Source organism: Lipophrys pholis (genome assembly GCF_963383615.2).
Source record: "Lipophrys pholis genome assembly, chromosome: 12".
Taxonomy (NCBI): domain Eukaryota; kingdom Metazoa; phylum Chordata; class Actinopteri; order Blenniiformes; family Blenniidae; genus Lipophrys; species Lipophrys pholis.
In genome coordinates, this window is record NC_137641.1 from 14,138,604 (window position 1) to 14,155,197 (window position 16,594).

The window sequence follows — 16,594 nt, forward strand, 5'->3', positions numbered from 1 at the left end:
CTCCTCTCACAGCAACCAGACTTCAAAGAAAAGAAAAAAAAAAAGGAAAAAAAATGAACTTTTGGCCAAAACACTGCTGGAGCTGTTGGTCTCCTTCCGAGCTACTTGTAAAGGGTAGCTGTACCTTTCAATCCGTCCATATCTACTGGTGGAGGATGCATCTGGGTAGGGGTCACAGAAATTTGAGCTGCAGCCTCAATTTTGACCGAATCCAAGCAAAAGGGAGCATATATCCAATTATGTCGGATTTTTGGCTGTGAGATAGTTCTCACGGCACATGACATATTATGACTTTTTTTGAAGATGTAGTGTTTGTGACTATTGAGGGAATTTGAACATAGTTTCTGGCTGTGCTATGAGAGTCTTCAGAGGCTTCGCTCCCCAGAACTGTTAAGTCACGATCTGACTGGGCTACAACAAACTGTGAGTGTTGTTTGTGGTATCTCTTTCGTCAGCTGCCTTGTGCTTGATGTCTTGATGACAAAATGATTGTTGGAATGTGGAAAGAACCCATAGTTATATGATGGAGAATTCAAAACTGTCTTGCATATGGAAATAAAAATTGCCATATTCTCAGCGGCGTAGTCCAGTGTATATGGCATATGCAGACCCATTTTGCAGTCAGAATGATGTACACCCACTTCCAAATTCTACATGATGCATCGCTCAGCAGTATCTATGAGCCAAACTGCATGTTATTTTCCCGATGATGATGATGAAGCAATGACCCAGCTTACTCCGACTCAAACTGGCTAGTGCTGTCTGCATACATTGATTTGATTGGTTAATGTCTATCTTTACTATGCAGCATGAGGGCTGATGAGCCGATCAGAGGCAGAACAGGGCGGGTCATTATGAAGCAAATATTGCTAAATTATACCAAAGTTAGGTTACAATCTGCAAATACTATGGAAGAATTTTCACTAAATAGATACTCTTACATGCCACTGTTTCAGAAAAAAAAAATGTATGGGTTACTTCAAAAGAAGGCACGAATTGAGAGTCTACCCACTTCTCCGGGGACAAATACATTACTGATCATTATACATTGACTGTCATGTGAGAGTCATGCAAACATGCAGGCACATTTCAGGTGAATTATGAGCCAAATTTTGTTGGTAATTCATCCGATATTCTAGGAACATTCGTGCAACGTACACAAAGTAACATTTTTATGTGTCAATTGTCACTAATTCACATTATATTTCTCCATTCTTGTGTCTCAAACTGGTCATGACAAATTGCCTCATCATGTTAATTAGTGCAGAGATACATCCTAAGCTTGTCTACTCTATGGCCTTAGATCCTTATGTTTTGTGCTTAGTTTATATTCTTAAATATAGTTCTTCCTTTTATTTTGGTTTAGTTTGATTTGATGTCTTTCTGTGATTATTATCTAAACACTGACAAGTGTTCAAGTACACAAAAAAATATTAGGATTTTTGTTTCTAAATGCCAAAGTGAGCAAAATAACACTACGTTGGTTTCAGCTACTAATAACAGGTGGGAGAACAAATGGTGGACTTTTTTGTTTGACTCACTGGCAACAGACACTCTGGCAAACACATCACGTCCTTGTGTTTGTCATTTCTATTTATGCAGTGTATAGCTCTTTAAATTCAGATTTGTAGCTTGTATGCAGCAGTACCGTATAAGGCTGTTCTGTGATTTATTAAAAAAAAAAAAGAAGAATGTTTTATGACTGCAGTATGTGTGATGTTGTATCTGAAACACAAGGGCTACAGTCAGTGACTGCTTTATTATCTGCACCTGTTCAGTATAACGCGAGTCATTACAACCATTCTGCTATAAAATCTACTTTTATGAAGCCTTTAATATTCCTACAAACTAAATGGTGATGCTGCACCGGACTGCACTATATTATGGGTGTCCCTGATACTCGTATATGTATGTAAATGGAAAGAGAGAAGAAACGTAATACTCCTCGCAGAAAGTTTAATAAATGATTATTCCTTGAAGGTAGGGGAAAAGGCCTGATGGGACGGCTGTCGTACAGTGGATCAGATCTCTGTGTGTTTTCTTATTTATTTGCTTGTCATCTGTTTAAATAGACCTTTCTTTTCTCAGCCGAACGGCTTACAAATGTACAATTTAAAATCTATTTTGAAGACGCAACAAAAGGTTTAACCACTGTTTCGAGCTGGGTCACTATTGTGAGTCGTTGCACTTTCCATTCTGTCCTCATTTCGTCTCTAAAAGGTTTTGGATGAGAAACAGACTGGTCCGCTGTTAGTAAGCTACTGAAAGCTTCTTGTTTCATTTTCCATTCCAGCCACAAGCATTGGAACCAACTTTTTTTTTCCGCCTCACTTCTCTCATTGGGCAGACAACACTCTTGAGTGTTGGCATAGTCATGAAGAGTGAAAGGCTTGCAAATTGATTTAAAAGTATAGAAACCTTAAACGTTTTTCACAACTAATCAAACATTTCAAAACATGCACAATACATAATTTATTTTTTGAATCTTTTTTGCCAATGCCATCAGCTGCAAAATACAAATATCCAAGAATCATCCTGTTGGTTCTTTGCATATTTTTGCATCCAAAATAGAATCAAAGAATATAATAGAAAGTATTTTGTTAATGCCAAAGGAAAAAAAAAATCATTCTTTAGCCACGAACTGACTTAACTCTGCTTTGGTTAACTCTTCATATCTGCTCAAAGTCATTCTGTCACTTCCTACAAATGATTTCTGCACCCTGCCTTCTGCTCTGTATTGACCAGGTGCCTTTCATATCAACAAGTACTTCCTTTTTTTTTTTGATTCTGTAACCTCTCATTTGACAAAACATTTCAGTGACGTCAAATACTGACAGACACACCTCTTCTTTCACAAAATAGGGCAGTTTTTTTTTATGGCCTGCTCGAGAACTAGAAAGTGTCTTTTTGAGGATTTCTATGAAACGTGCAAATTCAATTTAGACCACAGTGTAGGGAACGTCTCAGCCCCCCCCCCCCCCCCCCCAATGATGATTTCAACCTTGGACCCCAGGCTATGAGCCACTGCTGTAATAAAGTAGCCTCTTAGAGTATAATTTTATTCATTCCTCACTTGGAAGGGACTCATGTGAAATTCATCTTTGATGCAAATGCAAATCAGATAAATCGCTGCACTTGCAAGGTTTGTGAATACAGCATTATTTCAGTAGATAAAAGCAAAAATTTAGACAGTCCACAAAATGACCTTGGACGCTGTTGAGGAAACAATCTCAGAAGAAATCTATCTGGGCGAACTATGCATGGCAGATTATTTGGTAACCATGGTGACATACTGTTCCTGAACATGGCATGAATGCAAGTATTTTCTCAGACACATCACAAACTGACAGATGTTTATTGTCTTTGTCTGTCCACCGAGACCCCATCATTTCTGACATAAATCCAGTTATAGTCCCTACTAATTATGCCAATAACACAATTTATGAACTTCGTGACCATGAGGAGGGTCAGTATTTTATTTATATTGCCCCTGCCCAGTTCCTGCTGGACTCCTCTTGTACGACCATGTTAACATCTGCAGTAACTCATGTTCCACCTCCTGAAATCAGAAGGTTAAATTAAGAATCTTGCTCCGTGTTAAGACCTAGTAAAAAAAAAGAAAGAAAGTACAAAAGATATGAAAAATTGAAAAATCTTTTTGTGATTTTTATCATCGGACACAAAAGTCGTGCTGCACTAAAGAACATTGCTGTAGCGTCAAAGCACAATAGAGCCTTTTACCCTGCTTTGTCCTTGTAACTTTTACATGCCACTGATTTCAAATGCATTTCTTTCGGTAGTTTTTACTTTTCAGTGTTTGTATTTCACATTTTGTAACATTTCATTTGGCATGACAAGAGGAATGGCCTTCACACGTTTTTATTAAAGGAGACATATCATGCTTTTAAATCCTTCCTTTTTACATATAAATCATACAGTTGTGGTCTATACAACGCGAAACTGCAATGCTTGGGTCTGAATTCCTCATTATTATAGCTCCACAGGCCCCTTTTCAACCCCTTTTCTGATGCGCTTCTGAGAGCAACTCGTTTTGGGGCGGTCTCTTCAAATGCAAATGACACACTTCATACCCTGCCTCCTCTCCAGGTTGCAGAGGTGACACTCGGTTCAACGTCACCCTGTTCGGCCATCTTTGTAGTTTGATAGAACAGATACAATTATCTAGCGGCGCAGAAACTTTATATTCACACATTATTTACAAAATGTCAACAACGGAAGATTTGTCCATCCAGCCATACATGTTGGAGCCAGAGTCGGACCCGGCGGAGCGAGATGAAAATGACGATGATGCACCTACAGAACAACGTCTTCATATGGATGTAACGCAATGGTGTGTTACTATATTTACACTAACTTCTCCATCCATGCCCACTACTACAATACTGCCTGTATTACAACGACTATTTAACACAGAAGTTACATTATAATCTAAAACGAGCACACAGCGCTAACATATGAAGACGGTGCAACTGCTAATGCTAACAAAACAATGACAGGGACGTCTTATCATCACACTTTTTAGCGTTATATACAGCTTACCGAAGTGCTCTGTTCGTCGTCTCCATAGATAGAAGGAACTGACCGCTCAATCAGACCAAGTCTTTCGGCAAATCCTTCTTTATACTGGTGGAGGTTGCTGAAGCAGTCGTCCTTAAAGTGATTCGCGCACACAAAAATGACCTTACCCACAGATGTGGGTACATTTCTGTGAAAAATAAAACTCAACCAGGCACTTCGAAAAGGTTCTGATGCTGGGAGACGGTGTAACGAAGCTTGTGGGTTACTACATCCAACAACCGAACATTTCGACTTATCCTCTCGTAACTTCGGTTGGACTACAAAATCGCAGCGAGAAACAAAAATGGCGGATTGCTCGAAATGTCGATGTCCTAATTTGGCAGTTCCGCTGAGAATACTGTGACGTCATTGTTCAAAAAACGTAATAGAGAATAGAAAAATCGAAACCGATCGCAAAATATGACCAAAACAGAATATAAAGATATCAACGGAGCACCTGAAGAGACTACTTTGAACTTTTCTGTACTTCTAAACACTCTAAATATACAACAAAATGCATTTAAGGGCTAAAAAAGTGGATTTAGCATGATATGTCCCCTTTAAAAGAAAAAAAAAAAAAAAGCTTTGTGTCAGTGAATTAGCTGGCTGAATGTGACATAGGTGTAGTGTTGTTAGGAGTCTCATCTTACAATGTGTGTATTTTGATTTCTGATCATATAGGTGCACCAGTTTTAACCCACAGCCCAAAGACAAAAATATGATGGACACCGGTAATAAGGCCCCGTTTACACAACAAATGTGAAAATGGAAAACTCTTTTGCGTTTTGGGTACAAGACAACAGTGCTCAGAATCGCTGAAAATATGACTCTTGGTAAATGGCTTGCAAGGTGGAAAAAAATGCCCCAACTCCATCACCATGCAAACATACTGCGTATGCACACGGTTGTAAATAGTACATCTGCACATGCCTGAGTTGATGGACAATAACAACAATGGCTGCCTCCAGAGTGGTGTGACAGTCTCCGTGATGGCAAGCATTTTTTTTTTTTGTCAGTCTACAAATATCCTTGTACTCACCATGGTTTGGAGCATATTGTTCTCTGCGAGTATGCGTGCGTGGTTTCATTACAAAAGTGCTAACTCATGGCTTGGCATGCTCGCGACATTGTTTTCAGTGTTGACGGACATTGTTTTCAAAATGTTGCTGTGTAAATAGGAACGTTTTCTGAAAAGAAAAGGAAAAATCTAAGCATTGTCACTTGAAATGTTGTTGGGTGAATGGGGCCTTGATTCACTGCGTGTGTGTGTGTGTGTGTGTGTGTGTGTGTGTGTGTGTGTGTGTGTGTGTGTGTGTGTGTGTGTGTGTGTGTGTGTGTGTGTGTGTGTGTGTGTGTGTGTTAAACTGTGTGGTACTGTATTAATAATTATTGAATTAGAAAGATTTGGAATAACTATAGACTAGTACGCACAATTTTAATAAAATCTGGCACCATGTGTGCTGTGCAGTGAATGAAAAAAAAAATCTACTCCCATATTATTGAGGTTAATCTCATGTCTGTGAAAAGCACAGTGAGCAGGGAAATCATGGAAATGGAAAATGCAGAGGAGATTCTGTCCCCCCTTTAAACTGACTGCCCCAAAGTGGCCGTATCCCAGGCCTCCTATCAGGCGGGGTGCCTGGGTGTGCTCCGCTCGCAAGATTGTCTGGCTCACAAGACTTCCCCATAATAGATTGCACTCTGAATTTCATTTTAATTCCATCTCTTTTCAGTCAGGGCAGCACCCAGGAGATATAATGTCTCTTTTTCAATAAAGATCTGCTACAGTCCAAGTCAGCGAGTCATTATTACTTAAAAGCAGTAAAAAAGAAGAAAAAATACCTTCACAGAGAGGTCCTAATGTAAGTAAATCATAAAGACTGTCAGGAAGACAGCTTACCATTTGGAAGTGAAGCGATCACAATTAGAGCCACCTTGGGAAAATAATAAGCTGTCAACTGAACTGTTATGTTTTGCAGTATTGCTTGGCATATATAGCGATGATTGAAAGGAGAGGATTAAACAAAACAACAGACATTTATTGATATAGGTATTAGAGGATTAAAGAACACAAGGACAAAGTAATAAAAAGTAAGTAAAACAAATAAAGGACTTAATGCAAATCCAATCAATTACTCACATTATTAAATCATCACCATAAAAGAGGTATACAAATGATACGTGAAGAACTTGTTTTTCCATTGAGCTTATTGTTTGGGGGTTTTATGTTGCATGTGTGTTTATTGAGGCTCATTGGCATTGCATTGTTATCTTTAGCAGAATGCCCCACTGACTTCATGAAGCCAGGTTTAAAGTCAGTGGCCCAGGCTTGTAGCTCTGTGGGTGCATAGTTCGGTGGCTCACATCTCGGAGAACACGACAACATCAGGATAGGATGAACAAATGATATTGAGCACTATTCTGTATTTCAGACAAGTCACACAGAGACAGTTTCCTTTTTCCACAGCAGCTGTTATTTCTTCTTTGCTCAAAGCATCTGCTCTAACAATGTAAAATGCAAGCATATCTAATTTCCTTAGAACAAAGGAAATCTGAGTATTTGATCTTAATCACAGCGTACCTTTGACTAACTAAGGGTTGATATGTAACACTGCATCTGCAGTACACATAGGGCAGTGAGTAGCATCTCGTCCCTTCACTCCTGGAAGTTCTGCATTGAGGTTGTATGTGCTGCCAAGTAGCTCACTGCCAAGACATTAGGGGTGTAAAAGGATTGATTGCGTAATTGCATGAAACTTGAGTGTCTATTTTCCACGAGCGCATTTGTGGTCATAATGAGCAGTTTGACACGAAGAATAGCAGTGAAGCTGCAAATTTTGAATATTATTTTCTAAATATTAATTTGCATTCTTTATAAACACTCTTATAAATAGACAGATGTGTGGTTACAGCAACAAGGAAGGTTATAAGTGCCATAGACTTATGATCAACCTCTCCTATAGGCTCGACCCTCTGTGCACATAGAAAGGCCACTACATTACAACAACAGAAGGCTACATACCGTAATTATTACTGCCATCGCTTGTGTTTTTCACTTCTCAGTTCTACTGGTCTCACCATATCACAAGAGCTTAATGTTTCAGGAACACATGGCTAGAATATGTCTTTTAACATTGTACATTAATAAAAAAGTTCCGAGAACGGTTGATCTATAGGAAGTGAAGGAAGCGTGAATCTTGTGGTACAAAGGATTCACACATGGTGTTCAAGGAAGGAACGTTTAGCCTGCTTACATACATACAGATATTATTCACATACTATATTATGATAATTACAAGCACATATGTGATTTACTAACAACAAAATGATAGAACGTTTAGATTTACACACTCATATTGTAAGCACGTAAACACACAGACATGTGAGGTGGTTCTCTCACAGGTCAGTGTCTAACACTCATAAGCAGAGATAACGCACAGAAACTCATTAGACACACACACAGATAATCAGAAGGTTCATAAAAGGAATCAAGACAAACACGCTCAACATACTCTGTAAGGTCAGATGAAAACAACGTGTACACTGGATTAGACCGGTTCTGTGGTATCACATGGCCCTGCATGCACAAAGACTGATAATTCCACATTTGGAGGACGATGCAGTTAATTTGCAAGTCAGAGACCCCCTTCAATAATAAATGTAATTGAACCCATTCTCCAGGGCTCTTCTGCTCTCATCCTGTGCGGTGTTGACAGCGAGAGTCCTTGACCGAGTTTGAAAGTACATGGGTCTTGACGAGACAATAAAACATCAGCTGAGACCGAAATATCATCTTCTGGGATACTTCTCCACATCAAACCAAAACAGGTGAACGGGTGCAAGTCAACATGCTGTCATGGTGAGCTACAAGCTGGCTTCCTGTACAGTGTCGTCCATTATTGTCGGAGGTGGGCAAAGCACTACAACCAGATGTTTAATTCTCTTCATTTTGCTCTGCACCCGAGCATTGTGTGTCATTCACTCTTAAATTTAACAGCACTTCTCAAATAAAGTGCACATTTGCTATATAATCATCTGAATCACATGTGGAATTTCTTTAGCATGCCCCATGACGTACTAGAGTGGATCCATCAAAGCCTTTGTGATCTACGCACATCCCCCTGTGTTGTGTGGCACTTTCACACGTATTTCTAAATCGTTGGAGGTGTGCGTCAGGCAAGGCAAAGGCTCTGCAGAGGTGGTTTGGAGCAACAAGTAGCCTTTGCGTACTTTTTGCTTATCTTTTGCACAATTAGCATTAAGATAATAAGGATGACCATGTGGAAGACATTTCGTGCTGATTATTTACCAATAACATGCCCCCAAAAATATATGCACCCAGTACTTTAGACATATAAAAAAGAAATAATTTATTGCATACGTCAAGAGATATATAAACAAATATGATGCAGAAAGGGTAACTAAGAAGCAGCTAAGTGAGGAAAATGCAATTTGATTATATTATAATTGTATATGTGTTTCAATCTATGCAGTAGAAGAAGTAAAGAACAATGTTTGGCACGTCTTTCCTCGAACGTTAACCTTAGAGAAGTACCTACTTAAATCAGCCTCCATTATCACGCGTCATGTCACGTTTCATATTGTAATAAGCACACATGCTAAAGAGGGAATTACATTTTTCTTTTTTTTCTTTTTTTATAAATATTCAATTATGCTTAGAGTGAAATCTGTTTTTCCGGCTTGAGCAGGTGGAAGAGTTCTGGGGCCTCATTTATAAAACACTGCGTAGGATTCGTACTACAAATGTGTGTGTACCCAAAGACAGAAAATGGTGTGTGCCACGAAAAAATTTAGATTGATAAAACTGTGCGTACGCAGAACTTCACGCACTTTCCTTTTATAGATCCCTAACACGGCCACTTTCTACCATGAATGGTCGATGCAAAGTGCCTCGTCATTGTTTTTGCATCTCAATCAGCCTGTTGATCGGCGGCATTTGACGCTAAATCCCGGCAGAAAAGACGAGGAAAAGGAATTTTACGGAGAGAGAAATAGTCATGGAGGAGGTGGAGGTCAGGAAAACGATATTATTTGGTGCTCACAGTAGTGTCTTCACTAATAAAAGAAAAAAACAAGCGATGGGCAGCGTGTCGTCACTGCTGTAAATAGTGTGAGTCACAGAGAGATCTGAGACTGCAGAGGTGGAGGAGGAGAGTCTGATCTGAAGGTGGAGGCCGGAGGAGAGTGACATCGTGGGTCCAACACCCGAGCTCACTGCTGGGCGCAAAAACAGCCCTCATGGTTGGGACGGCCAGCGTGTGGCAGAGTGTCGAAGAGGGAAGCAGACATTTTGGTGGAGATCACAGCTGACCGGTAAAGTTCTGATCTGTTTATTAAATGTATGAATTAGATATTTGAATGGGGACTTGTGAAAAGGATCATTGGACTTTGTGTTCTATCCTGTCACTAAAGAGTTGAAGGCGGAGGGTGACGAGGAGGTCGTCTGTCTGCAGCCCCAGTGCATCCCGAGCGCATGACCGTACCGGTGTTGTGCCAAAAAGTGATTCCCGTCCACGCGAGCGGCTATTAACGGGATTTACAGCCATAACGTAAAAATATACTAAACTGTATCACGTATGTATGATAATAAAATAAGCAATATACAATCTATAATTTTACATGTAATCCATTGGCAAATCATCTCAATTGTAGTTCTTTTTTGAATGAGACTTTCCCAGAGACTCACTTTAGCTGTTCCCTTGTACATACAGTTTAGTATATCTGTACCTTATAGCTGTAAACCCTAATAAAAGCAGCTGGAAAAGAACAGACGTCCCCAGCGACAGCCAGTCAGTGCGCGCTCCCGACACTGCAGCATTACGCACGGCTGTCACCGTGCCATTTATGTACTGAAATTAGACCGATTGTTAAACACTTTGTCACAATTGATAATCAGTCAGTTCTATCCACCGCTCTGTATCATTTGAAAATGAAAGTTTAACATATGAACATGGTGCAGCTGATTCAGTAGCAATGTTCCACTAAAGAAACATCTAGAACACTGCAGCTCGGCTGTTTATGATTACGTGGATCTGTAAGTCTGATATTTGAAGATAATAAATGTATGAGACGAATCTGGCTTCAACTCTTCACCTCACAGTCAGCACTGCCAGGTTCCCCGTCTCCAAAATGTGCATAAGGTACGCCCATCCTCTCGCAAAGTTAATTTTTTTAGCTCACAAACTTTGCGTGGGAAGTGGCGTACGCGTCTTTCGGGGCCCGTTTTGTTCGGAAGCAACCTTTATAAATGAGGCCCCTGGACCTTTCATCCTGAACTTTTCAAGTATGTTGGTATTACCATGTCTTAGTGAGGGGACTGTAATGAGAGGTCTTGGTGAACTTCAGCACCACTGATAACACACTCACTGAAAATCAACCCAATGGGTGGAGAGATATTGGGTGCATCAGGGCAGTGCAAAGCTACTAAACTCGTAACTTTTAATCCCCCTGGTGTCTGAGAGAAGGTACTGACTATCAAACAAGTGCACCGGCAGGTTTAAGAAACGCAGTCGTTCCCCACACAGTTGTTCTCTTGCTGAACTCCAACCCCAGACTTTTAACCAGAACTGTGGAGTCTGGGGGGTCCGGAACATTTAGGGATTTCCAACTGGGATGCACTCTCGATGTTGGTCGGCAGTAACAACCGCAGCGGGAAGCAGAGAGAGCAGGAGTGGATCAAAGCTGCACATGGCAACAATAACATTGCAGCAGATACAGTTGTTTTTTTGTTTTTTTGGGGGGCCAGAATTGTCACACTGCATAGCTAATGGGCAAATATGGATACGTTGATGATACTCAATGTTCATCTGGCCTGGAGCAGTACCGTGTCACGGGACTCTGAAGTGGAGCCCTGTGCCAGTGGAGGCATCAGCACAGATGTTTTTCGCTTTCTATCAGAGCCCTGCTGTGAAGACAAAAACAACACAATCGCCAAACTGTGTGTACTATTGAAAAGGCAACTGCTAAATCTACAGCTTCAAGGTGAGACAGCAAACTATCCAAAAAGTAGTGAGGGATTTTCCCATTTGGGTCCAAAATAATCGAACAATTTAACATGAAAATGCTATTGGCAAAACCTGCTTCATTATGAAGCCAAGAAGAAAAGACTGAGACAGAAATGACTCCATCCATTAACTGTCACCAAGGAATAGGCCATGTAATTGGCACTTTCTCCATTTTTCCAATTCAGACAAATATAGCTGACAGCAGGCTTTCAAAACATGACAGTGCCAGAATGGAAAACTGCAGGGATGTTAGCTCGAACTCTGGATCACACACTGCTGTACAGCTAATGACACGTATGTATGAGAACCAGTTGGATGGGGAATAAACAAACAAATGTGCCAAATACAGTGCAGTGACAGACAAATATGTGGGAAGAGGAAAGCGGTCCCCACGTTTTCTGGTTTCTCTTCTTTCGGATATTGTAATATGAAATAAAGCCATACGTGCCATCGCATCAGTCCAGTCCAATTTACCCTGACACTGATTAATCAAAAGGGTTTCAGTTTTGATCGTATACAGCCACTGTGGGCTGCAAGGCTGGTGATAATGTCAGGTTTCAGGCTGTGAGGAGTATATATAGCTGATAACAACAGCATGGTGAGAAAGGACTCATAAATCAAGAGGCAAGACTAAAGGTGCGACTTAAAGACCCCATTACGAAACACAAATGAATATACATGGGAATCGATTTGGTGTGCTTGTGTGTGCACTTGTGATTATTCCTCTTCAATAATCCATGAGCTTTTTCATCAACAATGTCTCTCTTGTTGGAGTGCAGATGGGTTTGCCTGCAAGCTTGAAGAGATCAGGATATAAAAAAAAGGAATATTTAGAGTTTAAAACTCATTTTAATTCATTAAAGAAGCATTTAAAAAAAAAAAAAAATGTAGTCTAAATGTATTATTAAAATACAGATATTACAGACTGTATATAAATTTGATTCTCACTTTTAAAATAAAGGCCCTTAAGAAGCACCCCCTTCCAAAAATATGTTAACAGACGTTAACTATATATATTCATGTGAAAGTCATTAGTATCAACAGTCAAACACCACCCTCTCTGTGAGGGCGTTGGCATCCTGGCTTTACTTTCATTTCACCCCACATCTTATTGACATCTTATGTCTGGTCTGCTGGTGAAGCAGCTTTAATCAATAAGAGATGAAGACTGTTTGCATTTCATCACAATGATTCAGTAGAAGGATAATATGTAACCCAGACATGACATACCTCTACCCCTTCCCAAACGGCAAATCACACTGTCCGTACAGACCTGTTCATCTCTGTGTTGATTCCATATCTCCACCAAAAAGTCCCCAACAAATTTCATACGCAGACACATAAATATTAATTTCAAGTATGAAGATTTAAGTGTTTCCATACATTATTGAAAAAATTACAAAATATGAATGGCATAAACGGAATTTTAGGAAGTAACTAAGCAGTTAGCTAAAGATACGTCACATTTCTATCTGACCCTTCTGCTGAAGCCTTTTGTGAGTAGATTTGTTTTTTTAGGTTCAAATATTATGAAGCGTTTGTTAAAAATAGCCTCAAAAGAGAGTTTCCACAAACCAGATCAAGAAATTGCAGCTGCTATTATAGTCACTATAATAGTTATTATTTCCAATATTGTTCTAGGGTAAGAAAATACAAATTCAGAGATAAAAACAAGACTTGACGGCTTCAAATCTTCTGTAATTTTACTTATCTCTAATCACGAAAAAGCTTATTATTAATATGTAAAAAACTAAAAACATTACAATTTTGTATTCAAATTAATAAGTTATTGGAGGAAAATGGTCACTGTGAGAGCCCCACATCCTATATTGGGTTTTTTATATGGAACGCAGTAATGTGTAACCACCATTTTACAGTTGCGGCTGAAGAAGTGATAATTTTTTACGAGCGCATGCTCTGGCCTCTGGTTTAATTGACATCAGTTGTATATATTTTATGAGCTGCTTGAGCTTTTTCAGTGTAACATATTTATCTGTGAAGTGGAGGCAACAACTTGACACCGTTTATTACCAGTAACAGGATTTTCCAACTTTAAAGTCTTTATAATTAAATACTTTTTGTTTCCCCGTCCCCAAAATCTCCAAGCATGCTCATTTTTTTTTCTAACCACAATCTGTTATACCTGCTATAAGTAAATAGTGCAGTGTGGGAATTAAATAAAAAACAACAAAAAAACAAGCTTAAAAAAAAAAAAAAAAAGCTCTTGGGCATATAGAAGCAAAGCAATTACTGAACACAATCCAGAGTTTCTGTAGACTTTTCTAACACCGAAGTCTGGCAGTAGCTTGGATGGTTTTAATAGCTATCAAGCCGAACCAGAGGAACCGGGAAACCGACTGGTCCTGTTGCGTCCCCAGTTTGCCCGTTTACTCCTTAATGCTTGTTGAGACTCAACTTCTCGGCAGTCTCCGGCTTAATAAGGCAGAGAATTGCATTATTCCTGTGAAGGTGATGCTTATTTGCATAGCTGGCCACCTGTGTGCGCACGCACGCACATGCGCACGCACACATTGACACGTAGCCCCTCTCTTCTTTTCTCTTCCCGTCACACCGTGCATCCCACCATCCTCCCTCCCTCCCCTCTCTCTGCTCTCTCTTTCCATCCGGCAACCCCAGCAAATGTTTAAATTACACGACCAAGTAAGCAAGATTAATTAAAATGATAATCTGGAGGCTGAATATATTTCACAGTTAGCTAGGCGGCTGTTTGAAATTGCTGTGCAGAGTTTTAAAGTCAAAGTGGAGTGTTGACCTATTCATCTGCTTTAGTGAAACAGTCATTAGCTCAATTAAGAACATGCAGACAAGAAAAAAAAACATTATATGCAAAACACTAAGCGCTATAATAAAGTTCATTAATGTAATGTATGGTAATGACAGAAGAAAAGAATAATGTTGGTTTTTGTATCGCTGTGAAAGCTAAATAATGTATATTTCCCTTTAAATGAGATATTTGGAGGTCTGGCATCTGTGCAAATAAGCCACTGAATTTAAATGACTTCATTTAACCACTAAGATAAAAACAACATTCATCCAAATCCTACTGTGTTTTAAAACACACTGCATCACATGGATGTTTCTTTGGTCTGAGGGAGATGTATAAAATTGAAATATTGTTGATTGTTATTTGCATAAAGAGACAATGTTTGAACCTAGTTGGAATTCCCAATAAACAAAAGTGATATAATCAAACAAATAGTGATTATATGTTATTTATTTATTTATTTTGAATAGAAAATAAAAAAAAAAAGGTAATTAAATCCAAGGTAATATATCCAACAAACATTAGTATTGGTCCTGTTTCCATTCTGCCATCACTTTCACCTCCGAAAAGCTTTTTGAAGCAGGGGTGTCGGACATAAGGCCCGCTGAACAAAACTGGCCCACAAGAGGCACATTTTTAAAATGTCATAGAAAGCATTGCATTTTTAACAGCTATCTTAAGAGTAGTGGACACAACACCACATTGAAACCAGAGATGAGATATCAGTGATACTGCCATGAAAGCTACCTCATTGCTAAAAAGAAAGCAATGCTGTGCTTACTTCTGATTTCATGCAAAGTAAATGTAAAATCTCTTTGAATTTTCTTCTGGACTCAAAAACTTTTCCAATTTTTATTATTATTTGTGTAGTTATGGACTGCCCAGGTTTGGCTCCTGGCATAGATATTTCTGTGCGGAGTATGCAGTTTCTCCCTGTGCAAGTGTATTACATAATTAGTGTCACTGAATGTGAATGTGGGTTTGTGTGAGGGTGATTGACCATCTATGTTAGCTCCATTATGAGTCTGCGACATGCCTGATATGTATCATGTCCATCATCCAATGATAGCTTTGATAAACTTTAGAACATGAGAATATGGAAGCTTGATTTTGCTCGCTTTAAAGTTGGATAACTGAAGTACTTGCTCTCTTTTACAAGGTCAGGCTGGGGGCCAAGCGGACAACCGGTTGTCGCATCACTCCCCAATTCACCGAATACGAGGATGTGTTTCACCCAGAATGCATTCGGAGGCAAACGCCCCAATTTATAAATTGACATGTAGCCAATGAAAAGGACACTTTGACATATGGACAGATAGGGGATTGAACCTGCAACATTCCATGGCCATCATATTTATAGATGGGGATTTTGTTTTCCACAAAAGATCGAAATTCTATTGAGCCAGTTATGTCACAAAAATGTTTTTCTTGCTAGTTCATATTGTTGTATGTACACAAATACAGTATTTTCATTGTTGTTTACTTCATTTCCATATGACACAGAATCCCCCTCTTTATGTTTCAGTTTTGTTTTCTCCCTTGAAAAACAGCATCTGATGCTTTAGGTCAGAGGATGCTGCAACAACAACCTCTGCTATCTCTTCGCTGCTCTTGCTCTCTCCTCATACTGAGCTTAATCAAAACACGGGGTTACATTCTCTATTCCCTGGATGTCAGATAATCCTCTTACAAAGTAACTGTAAACCCATGCTTCAGAATGTCTCTCATCAGTCTCCCATTCACCATGAGACAACGTACTGTGGTACATCGAGCCCATCGAGCCGCCATGAGCGAGAGGGAACAGGTTTTCACAAAACACTCCTCAATCAGCGCCAATTAGCGGCTAAAAGCGGGTAATCTCAGTTCATACTGTCATGTATGTGCTTTATGTGCGTATCTGCTCTCGCTGCACGTTCGTATGTGTTTGTGTGTGTGTCTACTGTGCATACAAAAGCTCTGCAGCAGCCTCCTCATTTCCATGCTTCATTTATCTGTCATTAGCAGAATTAATGGCTGTGGGTTTGGGCCAGGGAGGGAACATGGCGTCTTTCCAAAATAAAGGAAGAACAACTGGGTGAGCGGCTCAGAAGTTGCTTACAGTGTGTGTGTGTGTGTGTGTGTGTGTGTGTGTGTGTGTGTGTGTGTGTGTGTGTGTGCGTGTGCGTGTGCGTGTGCGTGCGCGTGCGTGTGTTGACGCAACAAGGGT